Raw genomic sequence first — 15,123 nt, 5'->3', positions numbered from 1 at the left:
TAGACTCCTGAACTGGAACCTCTGGCAAACCTCTTAAGACTTCATTTTTAATAAACTATTTTAATAGCTAGTTAGCTACATAGTTTTGTATCAATTATAGTACTATACAGTCACAAATACAAATCTCTTTAGGGTTAAATTATTGTTTATACCACAACTGTTCAGCAGGATAGGTAGTGAATTGTTTTGAACCATGTCTCATTAGATAGGAAAATAAATTGACTTTTAATAATAAAACCTTCCCCCTCACACAGTATTTCATTTCTAGTAAAGCTAGACAACCTAAGATGTGCAAATAGCTTCTATACAAAATGGAAAATGAACATTTAAACCATATTTTAGACATTGACTGAAAACTGTCAAATCTCTACAGTAAAACTATCCTCATTATGTTGTTATGAGAGAAATTTTTTCTCATGAACTCTGATAATAATAAAATGTAGCATTTTTTGAAGATTTTTTAAATATTAAGAAAAGAATGTTACAGTAGAGAAGATCATGTATGAATGTATTCCTATAGCCATGTACACACACTATGGCTAATGTAAGTTTGATAGGTAACTAACTACATCATTTTAACCAGTACAAAGATGAAAATCAAAGCTGTCTTGTTCTTGTATGATTTTTCCCAACAAACTACTGCCAGATTTTCTTTCATTCAAAGTTCAATCATTACATTGCTGTTTACCATTAAAGCCTGGATGATTACTTTAGTCTGTTTGGTAGCTTTAATGAAAAGTTTACACTCAGATTTTAGTTGATTTTGTTGTTTTAACATAAAGGAATCAGTTGTGCCATGCATGATAAAAAATGTACCTTTTTTGTAATGTGTTTCTCCCTGTTTTTATGAAATCATGAATCTACGTGCAGAGCTGCAATTTATTAAATGTCATGGATGGGTCATCTGACCAGTAGTTTGAGCAAGAAATTCATATCCCATGATTCTGAAGGCTGAAAGGTTAATACATAACAGATGCTGCTTTGGAGGAAACCATTACAGGCAATGCTTTTCAATCAATGAGATGCTATTATGAGCAACAGAGCCAATTTCTTTTAATCGATGAACCTTTATTACGACATTTACTAAGAGAAGCTCTATGCAGTTCTTATAAACCATTCTGCAATCTTCTAAAAATAATTCCTTTTGTTTTTGAAGCCTTTTTATGGTTTCTCTAGTTTTGCTCATTTTAAGGTAGCACACTGGATTTACACTCTAATTTCCCGATTAAAAAAGAGCAAAGAAAGATGGTACAAAACACGCATTTAAGCCTGAGATGCTCTAAAGGCTGTTTGTGAGTCCTGTTAGGCAGTGAGTTCCAGTGAGCACTATCAGACAGCTATGAAACCCTGCCACAAGCAGCTCAGCCCCACACGCTTTTGAATAGATTTCATTCAGCATGAGGGCAGTCAGCCAGCATCCTCAGTGCAGACCTAACTGGAGGCTTGTCTGCACTGTGCATATACTTGTCTGTGTGCTACCATCATGTTTTGCACCTTAGTTTCATCTTGAATGAAGTGATTAACTGTTTGTTGCAAGTATTTTTCACATCAAAGAGAGACACCAAGATAGTGTGTCCCTCTTAACAGACTCTAGGAGAGAGGGTAATCTGTCCTACTGTCCACCCCTCTCTCCATTTGGGAAAACTCGGTCCCTGCTGGCACCGAGGAATTTTACCATGGGAACTAGCATTGGATTAGCACTGGTTTTTCCCTGTCTTTTGATCTGCAGCTATTCTCTCTCCTCTGGGCAGAGAATAAAGCTCAGCAGTTTGATCCTGGATGGCAAGCACCCTGGGCAGATGCCTAATATGAAAAGATTAATGGAATCCCTTTTAAAGACCTCAATTTTTAATCAGGTGAGAGATGTTTTTTAAAGAAAAATGTTGCTAAAGAATATCAGGAAAATTTTCAATAACCAGAGGAGGAAGCCAAAGGCTGAAGAAATGGAAGAGTGGAAAATTTGGAGACCATGCTCCATGATTTTCCCAGGGACCAAAGGGAGCCTGAGCAGCCTGTAGTTCCCTGGATTGCCCTTTTGGACTTTTTTGAAGATGAATACAACATTTGTCTTCCCCGGTCTCCAAGTCCTTTCAAAAGCGATAGGGAGCAGCCTTGCATGGATAGTTGTGCATTTGTTCACACCCTCAGATGCAGCCCATTGAGTCCTGTGGACTTGTGTGGGTCAAGTTGTCTAAGCAGTCCCTGACTCCCTCCTCATCCATTGCTGGTAGGCTCCATCCTCATCCACTGCTCCTCTAAACACAGGGGCCTAGGAGACCTCACTGGTAAAGGCTAAGACAAAAAAGACACTGAATACCTCATCCATATCTGTATCTGCTGCCACTGGATTCCCTGTCCCAGCAACGGACCAATATTTTCTTTTTTTCAACTTTTTACTGCCACTATAGTAGTAGAGTTGTTGCCTGTGATGTTCTTGTAAATCTCAACTGCATTTCAGCTTTGGCATTCCTAGCACCATCCCTATGTGCCCAGGAAATATATCTTTATTTCTCCTTTACAACCTGTCCCTGCTTGCTCCTCCTGTGTGTTGCTTTTTTGCATTGGAGCTCTGGCATGAATTTCCTGCTTGGCCAAGCTGGTCTCTTGATATGTCTTATTTGTTTTCCTGGGTTTTGGGATAGAGCATTCTTGTGCTTGCAGGATGCTGTCCTCAAAGATTTGTCAGCTTTCCTGAGCTACTTTGCCCTTCAGAGCTGCCTCTCACAGAATCCCACTGACCAGTTCCTGAATATGTTCAGGGTTGCTCACCTGAAGTCCAGGGTTTGGACTGCACCATGCTCTACCCTCACCATCCTCGGGACCTTTAACTCCAATACTTTAAAGTCACTACAGCCAAGGCTATTACTGATTATTATATTCCAAATTAATTCGTTCTTTCTAGTGTTAATAAATATCATGAGTTCTTGGAGCCAAGGATGGATGCAAACCAACATTATCTGTCTCACTCTTCTCATCTTCACAGAATGATGATTCCCAGGCATTGAGGTGAGGCTGACTGGCCTGTAGTTCCCTACAGTTTCCTTATTGCCCTTCTTGAAGATAGGATTGACAATTGCTTTCCTTCAGTATTCAAGCACTTCTTCCAGTTGCTATGATCATTCAAAAATTATCAATAGTGGCCTTGCAATGACATCTGCCAGCTCCATCAGCATGTGTGGGTGCATCCCATCAGGCCTCATGGACTTATGTATGTTCAGTTTGCTTAAGTATTCCCTGACCTGGTTCTCTTCCACCAAGGGTAAATCTTCCTTGCTCCAGCCTTTCCCATGGTCTCTGGGACCTGGGATTCCTGAGAGCCAATCTGACATTCAGTGTGTCAGCCTTTTCTGTATCCTGTGTAACGAGGTACCCCATCTTGTTGAGCAATGGGCCCACATTTTCCTTACTCTTCCTTTTGTCACCTATGTACTTATAGAAGTCCTTCTTGGTGTCTTTGACATCCCTAGCCAGATTTAATTCCATATCGGCTTTAGCTTTCCTAACTTCATCCCTGGATGCTCAGACAATGTTTCTGTATTTCTCCTATATTCCCCATCCTTGCTTCCACCCTCTATATGCTTCCTTTTTGTGTCTGAGTTTGGTTAGGAGCTCTCTGTGCATTTTTGCCTGACTTCATATTCACTGGGATAGACTGCTCTTGAACTTGGAGGAGATGATCCTTGAATATTTACTAGCTTTCTTGGGCCTCTCTTCCCTCCAGAGTCTTATCCAACAGGACTTTTCCAAGCAGACCTTTGAAGAGGCCAAAGTATGAGAAAATGTTGTTCTCAGTGTGCAAGCAGATGCTGTGACTCTGTTACTTCTCTGTCAAAGTTATTTGAAATTCTTTAACTTCTCTGTGTTTGGAAACTTATTGATGGATTTTGTGGCAAAGCAAATGACTTTAAACCCTAACAAAAGGACACAGATATCATTTTTCAGCAATTTAAAGATCTGCAGAGATATACTCTATAGAGTACATATATTTTACTCTATATTATAATATAACCATATTATACCCATATATATGAATATACATGAGAAGTGAAATATGCAAGACTCCCTTGAAAATAAAACTTGTGCATATGGTTTATTCTTAGTAGTGAGTGTTATTCTCTGAAAATATTGAATTACTTTCTTTTAAGTATGTGGATTTTGTAAGAAAAATTTGTCCTAAAAATAGTCATAAAAAATTTAGGCTTGCTCTACAATTCTCCTCTGTGGTTATTTCCATCCCATATATTCTGGAGACAACAGGGAAAATTTCAAATGGAGAAAAAGGAAAAGAAAAAGGTTTAAAACAGTTATATAAAACGTGAAAATGAAAATGCTTTCAGAACTTTTTTTCACGCAGGGTGTCTCTTCACATTTTTGTAGCAGTATCAGTCTCATATAGTATATCATAAACTGTCTGTAGAGAACTCAGAAAATAATTTTTAGCTACACTGAGAATATGCAAAAAATCAACTTTCATAACCAGTCTTCTAAAGCAATGCAGCAGTGTTCCTTTTTATTGTGTGATTATCTAACTGAAGACATCACATCACATAGAGAAGCAAGAAGAGTTGTCTCCTTGGCATATGTCATGTATGGCAGAAAAGTACAGCTTTCATTCAAGGATATTTGCAAAAGCCACTGGACATTTTGCCAAATACAGTCTTTTATAAGAAAAGAAAAACAATCTGTCTAACACATGTTAGCAAGACACCCCAGGTGGGCATTTGAAAAATAAAATAGAGCAGTGTGAGAGCAGCAAAATGACACTATTATGTAGCTCTGTAAACTGGCAAGGAATTTACCCCAAGGCAGTCAGCAAGGCTTCCTGAGGTCCCTTATTGAACAAAGTGCTCTGTACCAAACCATGGCTAACAGTTTTCACAACAATATGAAACTGGACCAGTAATTGCACGATCACTATTCTTTTCTGAAGGATATACTCTGGGTCGAGTCCAACGGAGTAGTCACAGGGAATTTCAAATTTGGCTATAATCCCTGGAAACAAAGACTATAAAGATTGAGAATCCCCTCACTTTCACTTGAAAAAGTTAAATGCTGGAGAACTGCATGCACAATATTGTATCTCATATGTATAATGTCTTGAAAAACAAGGATCACAGTCTGTGCGGACTTTCACTGTGATCATGGGAAGAAGAAAATAAATAGAATTTTCAGTCTTCCTTTGTGGACCCTTAATTAATATATTTGGTTTAGAAGACTATTTTAGGATAGAAGATCTGAATGCTCATAGACTTGAATACTAGCACGAAATTCCACATATCTGTTAGTACTCAGTGGCTCAGTTTTGGTCTATGCCTTTTCAAGAAAGTGGAAACTACATAAAATGTCCTACATGATCTGGAGCTCTTTGCTCATTTCAGTGAGAGTTATTACATGTGTAGACTTGATGACATCATAAAGTCAGGTGGGACCTGATTCCACAGTTTGAAAGAGGGTGCCAATAGCTAGTTACCAGTGCAGAGTAACTCAGGTACATCAGGCTAAATATGTATATGTAGAAGAGTGTCATTTGCATGTGAAGGGAATATGGACTTACTATGTACAGAATAGATAGGATCTCGTGGACTGCTTAAATTAATTCATGCAGACTCACTATCTAGGAAAAAAACCCACAATCAACCAAACAAAAATAAACTTCAAACACTTACCTGTAGTCTTTGTCATATTTTTTTCAATCATTTCCAAAACACAAACTCAGAGCAACTCAGGCTGCTGGCTTGCAATAGCACTTCAATATCTTTCTAACTTAGTCTGGTGGAAGAAATGACCCATTTCCTTATTCTTAACACTGGTTTCAACATACAGTATGTAGTACATATAGAGTAAATAATATTTATTTGTGCTGGAAATGAATATTTCTAAATCCTTGAAATTGTCTTACAGTCCTTAATACATATATTTTATATCATATAACATTTTCTAAAAGTCACTGCTATATTGTTTATGTGGAGTAAATAACTTATCATTGTAAATAGCAGTATATAAGACCAGGAAAAACATTTTCTGGAGTTATATTTCAAAATCAACATTGAATTAAATCTTTATATTTTTGAATTTCTGACAAAGTTTAAAGGTAACATTGGGAGTCTTTACTAGCAGGTATATGGAGTGAAATTTAGTGTAATTCTTTTTTTAATCCCTTTGACAATTCATAGTTTTTACCAAAAAAAACCCACAACCTATCAAAACATTTATTGTGACGTGCTTTAAATAATTTGTAATAAAATGCAGTTTGAAGTAAACTAATTTGGAAATTTAGTTCTGCACACAGGACAGCAAACAAGTTGAAAAACTGAGATTTATCAAAATCCCATAGATTTTTTCCCTGGATCAGGTCACTGCTAGGATTTTATTTTATTTTTTTAAACATGATTTGTATTTTCAGAATTATTTTCCACCAAAAATCTTGTGGGATATATCAATTCTGATTACAGTCTTTAAAGCACTTCCTTTCCTATTGGTATAATAAGTGAGTCATAGATTATTAGCTTTATCTTTTGAACTCCCATCACTACCCATATTATCTTTGGAAAGGATGATTTTTATCCATTCTTTCTAAAAAAACCCAACATATCCTCTTTTCTCTTGTTATTTCTCTTTTTAATAAAAGAACTTTCCAAGGGAAAGGTTTCCTCATTAAAGAATTAAACTCAACACATTATATATACTCTTAATATTTAATTGGGATAAAAATATGTGAATATTGTTAATATTAATAGTATGTTTATAATGTGAATACTTTAATCATATATTCTATTAAATTTCAAAACAATATATATTTGTCCTTTCCTGTTCACACCTTGATCTGGGCACAGATAAATGAATCTATTGCTCCAGTTTGCCCTATATTATTTACTTGTATAAACATTTTTCACATACATATACATTTTTCAATAGCTAGACTCCATATACTTTTTTATAAAGAAGGATCACTTTATTTAGCATGAAAGAAGTATCCTTGCCCTGGGCTTAAATTAGAGGAGCTGTGTGATTTTAAAATATAAATTAAAGAACAATCTTGACATCTGCATGTGATACAGAAATGCTATTTCTTATGTAAAGGAAAATCCATGCTGTCATGTTCACTGTTGTTTTTAATATTTCATTCTTAAGATGGTGGGACCTAGAGGTGAGCACTGAATTCTCGAGTGATAGCTTTTAGAATTCCTAATTGCTTTTGCCAAAACATGACTTACCGGTTTTGAAGGATACTGCTATTACAAAGGCATGTAACTGATCAGACAGTGAAAGGGAGAGATTCAACACTTCTGTTACTTCAGCTGGTAACAGTGAAGTCAGAAAAGCTGCACTTTTTACCTTTTCATATGACAAGAGAGTTAGACTAGAGTTGTTCATGAATAAATGAAGTCTTCATGATACAAAAAGGGTTTGCGGCCACCATTAAATGCTTCATGAAGAATCACACTCCTAGTATGTTTGATTTGGCTTCTAGGGGTTTTCTCATTTACCCTTCACAAATCTCAGGGATTTGTGGGACATTTGGCAAACACAGATCACAATTTTTCTATGCACATTCAGACCACAGCAACAGTTTTGTCTCTGTTCTCTTTGAATCAGTGTCACAGCAGAAGAGACTCACAGCTGCACATACCTCCAAAGCCACACACTGCTTTGGACTTGCTCATTTTCAGGCAGCACCAGTAACCCCTCAGAAGTTATGTGATGCTTTATGGACACCTATATGTTTGCCTACCATTCCCAACCTGTAAATCTCAAGGCCTCCAGTTTCATTTACTTCCATCTTACTGCTGCTAAAGATGCCAGCCTCCAGGAATAGAAGCAGAAAATATTCAGAATTCCATGAGATAAAGAAAAATATAGAAAATGAAAATTTAGTTGTAAAATATACCTCTTTACAGCTTTTCTAGAACTTATACCTCTGCTGAGATTATTGTCTATGCTTATTTGGGCATCCAGAAATTCAAACGAGTCAAGCCAAGGTACTACTGCCCAGTCTATTTAACCTCTGTTAGAATAGTGTTATACCTTATGAATGAAGTCAGCAGGTCAAGGCCTTCTGTGGCTAGTCATTATCTACCAGGGTAAGAATAAAGAATGGTTAGAGATGTCAGTACATTTTCTAGCTCTGTAGTTTACCATGCAGATCCATTACTTCTAGCTCTTGGAGGTTTTATGGCCTAAGTAAATGCTCACAATGCAGCATGGCAGGCTAAAGCGTAAAGTCTTTGAGTTTCTAACCATCTAAATCGTTCATCTGGTCCCATTTTAAAAAGAAAAATAGATGTCATTTAGCTTTGCTTTTACATTTAACATATGGGGCTGGAGAGAGCAGTTCATGCCCTAAGTTGAACTGGCTGAGGGTGTTGAACCACAGCAATTACGTGGCAGGAGACAGGCAGGGAGGTTTGAAGACTTGTGAGATGGTTCTCTCTTCTCCTTCTTGGGAAGATCTCATGGTGGGTGTCCTGGACAATTCATGGCCTGTCATCAGCAATGTCTCACATTTTATTCATCAAAACATAATTTCCCTTCACATTTTCATTGTGTCTGTTCACTGATAGTGGAAGGCAGGCTGCTGAATTGGATTATGAGAAATGTCCATGCCTACATCTCTCTTGTATCCGAGCTGTGTGTCTGTTAGTCACCTACCAAGGAGCGATGGGGTTTAAAACCTCAGGGTCAACAGGGAGTAGCTTAGTATAAAACTACATTTATACTAAGGGAAGAGGTAAATTTGGACATGTTCATGGAATTAAACCTCTTCCAGAAATCCATTGTCATAATGAAGCCTAAAGGTTTCATTAAACCTCCATTTATCCTGGCATTTACCATCTTTTCTGTCAAATGTAGTCTTGAAAGGATGTCTCTCAGTCATTAAGAGTGGTGTACTCCAACGACTGCACAGTGCTCAGTTTACTACATATGCTGTAAGAAAAGCAAAACTCTTCTTAATACATTTTCCCATCTAAGAAGCATCAGTTTCATCTAGCCAGCATCTCCACTTTTTTCCAGTTTGTTTCTATGTAAAATTAAAAAGTGTTGTCTCTGATCTGTTAAGCTCTACATGATTTGTTTCTTGGCCTCAACTGAGGCAGCTAACATCAAGATTGTCACATCACGTTAACAGCCTTTCCAAACTGCTGGACACCACTCTGAGTCAGATTGAATCATAAAAGAAAATTCAGTTACAATAGAGACAAACAGCGGGATTGCAAGTCTAGACATGTACCTAGAAATACAGCAGTGTCCCTGGAAATCTGGATACTGGAATTAATGTTTGTGGGTTTTTTCTAGAATACATCAGATAACCTTGAAGTAAACCTATCCTCCAGCTCAGAACATCTACTAAAAAAACTGAACAAATAAAGCTCTCTCAAGTGTACTCTCTTTTTTTTTATTTTTTCCAAACTACACATACAGAATATATTATTTAATCATTTTGCTGTCTGTAGTGATATCCACAAAATAAGTGGATTTTTTTACCAACTACAAATTTAAGAAATTAAAAATTGGATAGATTCTTGCTATTGCAGTGTTGAGGAAGCAATGTGAAACACAAAACAATCACTGTAATATATAGTTTTCCTACATTTTTTTTGCTTAAGTTTCACCATCACTGACATTTACTAAGAGTGGCATTAGCTCCCAGTGAAGCATGCATAAGCACCATCCACCAAGCACTTTGCTGTACAGTGCACACAGTTACAGACACCTGATCACAAACAGGTGCCCATTAACCATGAAGCAGTGTCATCTGGGCACCTCAAGAGGAACAAGCAGAAGCTGGTGAAACATAGCTGCGCATTAGCTGTATCCATATATAGATTAGAAGAAATGACATATCTGTACCATGAAAAAAACCAAAACCAAACAACACAAAACAAAAAATCCAAAACCAACCGAAAAAAACATTAAGTGAAAAATTGTTTTATAGGTGGTAGTAATGGAAACTTTCCATATATGAAAGAGGGTCAGAAGTTTCTTTTCTTTTCTCACCTGAAACTAAGTTTAGTTTTTTGCCACTCTGCAAATGGTCTTTGTAAAAATACCCAACAAACTATATGGGGTGTTTATTTACTGTTTGAAGCCTTTTAAAATTATACTCGCTTGAAGACATGTTACAGGTAATAAAGCAGGAGAAAGTGGCCTTTTCTGCAGCAGTAACTTAGAGACAGAGTTTTATGAAAAATGAGAGAGAGGGAAGTCAAACAACATGGACAATTCTGATAAGAACTATAGTGAAATAGAAGAAAACATTAGCAGGCATTTTTTTTTAAACACTTTTTTTTTACCAAGCCAGAAGTTTTATTCTGTTATTTTACATGCCTGTGATCACATCACTGATATTTAAGGCCTTACTGATACAGAGGAGCACCTGGATACTCAAACAGTCCCATTTCAGGGATACTTGCTTTCACACTAAGATGCTACTGACACAAAATAAGACTTCAGGAGCAACCAGCTACTCAGATATTGTTAGTAGGCATCTAATTAGATTTTACTAATTGGTTCCTATTAAGTTAAATTGAAAGTTAAAAATATACTACAATTAGACACCAGAAATAGAACTAAGGCCACTGAAATTATCCTTATCACAATATTGTTTAAATTTACTGTTAAACTGTGTATTAGATGATAGAATTACAATGTGAAATACTGCACACTTCTGATCAGTGAATATGAAAAATATTTTGTTACATTTCAGAAACTGTCTCTTTTGGAATATAGTTCCCATGGAGTCTTTTGGCCCAACACACAGCGTGCTTGTGAACTGTGTGCATGCTGCAGGTTGAGATGCTCTCTAGCCATGTGGCATAACAGGGGTATGCAAAACCATCAGTCATGTTTAAGACAGGAATGACAGAACTGGAAGGAAAATGGACATTAAGTGATCTGTGATACTTTTCAGGCTGGAAAGTAACTGGGTACTTATCATAATATATTTCTTGAGGTAAATTTACTGCACTTACTAGCTTTATGAATTGCCAGAATCTCATTACAAAGCAAGCAACCCAAACCCAAATGCATTAGCACTGGCTTTGACTCAGTGCAGTCAGAGCCAACAGACTTTGGCTGTTGACATTAAAAGGCTCAGTATCAAATGCACAACATCTAATAGTATCTTGCTAAGAGTAAACAGAAAAAATTACTCAACCAAGGAGAGCATATCATATGTATTCTAGGAGTGGTATTACTAACAGCAAGTCAGTGGGGACTGCAGCAAAGTCTTGATTCTCTCTTCCAGTACATCAGCTTAGAACAACACTATCCTCGTACTGATGTTCAGTGGACTTGGATTGTGTAATAGAGAGAGGGATCACCTAAAGACTCCCTTAATTGGGATGAGGTTTTTTGAAGAAATTCTAAGATTCTTTTTTCATTATTATGAAGTTGGCCTTTTGTAACACAGTTTTTATGGCAACTTGAATAACATCCATAATTATCATTGCTATTGCTATTATCATTACCCTCACTGTTTGGCAGTTTTCCTAACATGAACGAATATTTACTGCTAGAAAAACTGACAGCCTATCTTGCTGACTGACCAACCAGACTGCAGTAATAAACTTCAGCAAGGATGAATTGAATTTCTGGTTTTATTAGTTTAGTGTAGGTGACCGAGTCAGAATGAGAATTTCTATGATTATGGCAGGTATGTACTGACTTAAGAATAGATATAATGCCTATCCCCATGTGATATGTTTAATGTTGATAAAACAGTGGTATAAGACAAATGTGAGTTCAAGTTCATGTCTACATACAAAAGCACTTTCTACTGTTGTAAAATGTTGTAGACAGAGTTGTATTTCTATTCAGTTTGTCTAGATATTTGTGCACTAAATACTGATCTATAGCTGGTGTAAATATGGAGCCACTTTAATTGAAAACAAAAATAAATATTTTATAGACTTGGCATGCATTGTTTGTGCAATCTGTTGATGCTAAACTATAAAGGAACTTTTCTGAAAGAGTTCTCACTATGGGCAGCATGTTTCCGTGTAAAATTTCAGCTTTTTTTACTTTGTCCTGTTCAAAGAGTCATAATTGCATAAAAGAAAAATTTTAAATGGGAAATGAACATGGAAGCTTGTCTACTTATTGAAAATTAAAAAAAATCTTCTCTAGCAATTACTATGGGAAGATTTAAACATCTAAAAAAAAGTATGTGTAGTGGAAAACAAGGAGATATAATGCAAGTTATTTTATAGTATCTGCTGGTTGTTCCTGTCATAGTTATTTTTTAACAAAACTAAGGTATGAAAATAATAGTAATGTATATGTGTTAATGAAATAGTTGCTGTGTATGTATTGCAGATTTAGCTCTACAAATAACAACTGAATGGACCAAGATCATAATAAGATGAACATGAGAAACATGAAGAATTTTTCAAGGGAGAAGGGGGAGCAGATGGTATGAAGGAAGGGAAAACGCTAAGGGGATTGTCATACACATATCTTGAATACCACATGCCAATCATGACAGGGCTGACTACATCACTGTAGTGATGTCCATTTTCCTCCCACACCACAGCTACATCCACCTGTGCTATGTCTACAAGAGAGATACTGCTGATATTCAATAGTTTAAGAACAGCACAAGACTCAAGGGGCTGTTCCTCCCTGACTCGGTCATAATTAGGAAGCCTAACTTTAAAATTGTTCCTAGGCAAACTTTTCCTGAATATAGGTAGTTAAAACACCCTAGATTTTTACACCTTAGGCTACTGATTTCTGGGGGAGAGAGTTAATCAAAATGACATTCTTTCCAAACCAGGGAACTACATGAACTCTCAGAATTTTCCATGAGCTAATGACATTTAATGCAGAACAAACTGCCTTAGTCATATACTTTAAAGAGTTTAAATTGTTTTTTAATTGTGACTTTTCTCTTTTGCCCTTTGATATTTAGCTAGTGTAAGTCTATAAAGAAACTTTTTCAAGCTGTCTTCAGAGGAAAAAGCTGTTATTGAGAACTTTTAAGTTGTATTCCTAAACATATTCTAAATGAGGAAAAAACCCCACAGTCAGTTCTCTGACCCAAGCAGTTTTCATTTGGTTTAATAATTATTTTCTGAGGAAAAAAAAGTCAAGATGTTTTTTGACTTTTGTTTCAGGGATTCTAAATTTTTAAATTTATGGTCTAGAGAGATGGCAATGGTCAAATGTTAAGCTACAATCAAAATAAAACCAAAGATTTTTAACAAGCCTATCCAAACTGTCTAATCAAGGAAATTATTTAAATCTGCTAGAAAAGTAGTTTTAAATTTTCCCCAGCTTTTTTTTTGTGAAAAAAAAAATGTTAATTGGAAGCCTTTTATTTAACAAAAGAATGTAAGCAGATATATTTTGGAAAAATAGTCTACAAATAAAATAATTTTCAGAGCTGGATATATAAGTAAACAAGTAAAAGGCTTGAATTCCCTCTTGATGAAATTTCAAATGTTAGATGTTATTCTGTCATGCTTCAAAATTTAGCAAGTTTAACTATTTCTAAGCATTTGAAGGATTGTTAATAAATATTTGTTAGGTCTTTTAGAAACAAGGGTCACAGAAGTAGACTATAGCAGTTAAGCATTTTGAATTTATAAATTAAAATTTTTCTGTTGAAACATGAAGTGGTCTCAAATAGTTTTTTATACACATTTATTCTACATGCATGTTTAATACAGTGCTAGTGGTGAATAAGGTTATAAGAAACCTCTTAGTTTTGGTACGAGTGAAAAATTAAAGCAAAGAAGAAAGCAGGAAAGAGATGACTGTAATCTAAATAAAATCTGAATGCTGTGCAGGTTATCACTGAAAACTTTGGCTATAAAAGTTTGTCTACAAAAGCATGAGTGCTTTTGAAAAGGATATCTAACAGCCAGATATCCAAGTTGTTGGTTGAAACTCTGCTAAGGGAACAACTGCTATATGAAATGCAGAAGGAGGGATTAAGGTCATTTAAGTACTGCACTTAGGTTGTTAGAGATTACATTTTTCTAATTTAAGATACAGTATATGTTTCATTCTGAGTCATGGAGGGAGAAAAGTAGGGATATCTATTCAATGCAAATTGCTAGGAATAAGAACTGGGGAGGAGGGAGATCCCCACTGCCTTTATCCTAATTTACATCTGCACTTAAGAAGAAAAAGAGTGAATATAATTGCTTTAGAGGGGTGCAAGTGAAAGAAACTAAATTAGTACTAGTTATGAAGCAAGATTAAAGAAGTTCAGCTTTTTTTCTCATTGAAGAACAGGAGACTTCACAGTGACATAGCTGACGTTTCTAAAATTATGAAGAGTGGAAATTAGCAGAAACAAAGAACAAAACATTAAGAGAAAAATGAACTTACAATATTTGCAAAAGAAAGAGAATATATACAGAACTATCTCAGATAAGTAGTGCTGTTCCTACAGAATCTTTTACCAGAAGAGAAGCAGACATGCAAATTTTGGAGAAGAGAGACAGTCTTCTAAGCAAAAAGTTTTTGCAATTTAATATAAAGAAAACCAGAAACTGAGATTTAGGTTTGGGAAATGGGTCTGGACAAACTGATAACCAAGACATGCTTTCAGTTAAAACTCAAACAAACTTTTTCAAAAGTCTGAAAAAAAATAGAGAAGGTTTTATTTTTATCTCTTCACTCATTTTTTCCCAGAGATACATAGCCTTCTTACTTGTGTTTAATAATATTTGTTTCCCAGAGTAGGTTTGCTACAGTCAGTCCTGAGCAAGAAGGTCAAAAGGATCCACTGGTATCTACAATAGTATATAGATAACAGCTGGAAGCAAATGCTCACTATTTCTAGAAGGATAGGAACATAATGGGGAGTAGTAGGAGATGAAAATCAATTATTTATATTTTTCATGTGATTTGAATTAGGAAGTATTATTACCTCAAAAAGTGCAGTTGGTTTTCGCATTCTGACAGCTCTTGTGCACGTGGATGGGCAACTGATATTACAGGTCTAAATATTTAAAATTTTGTTTGTTCTTTAACAGTCACCACATAAAAAGAGCTACTGTGTTCCTGCATAACCTTTCTCACTGACACAGAGCTAGTAGAAGTTTGCTGCTATTTTAATGAGAATGTGTAATTCTGTGGTAAGTTCACATCTGAGGAACACCTGTGATTCTC

This window comes from Strix aluco, chromosome 1, assembly GCF_031877795.1.
Source record: "Strix aluco isolate bStrAlu1 chromosome 1, bStrAlu1.hap1, whole genome shotgun sequence".
In the NCBI taxonomy this organism is placed as follows: domain Eukaryota; kingdom Metazoa; phylum Chordata; class Aves; order Strigiformes; family Strigidae; genus Strix; species Strix aluco.
This window is presented reverse-complemented; position numbering follows the sequence as displayed.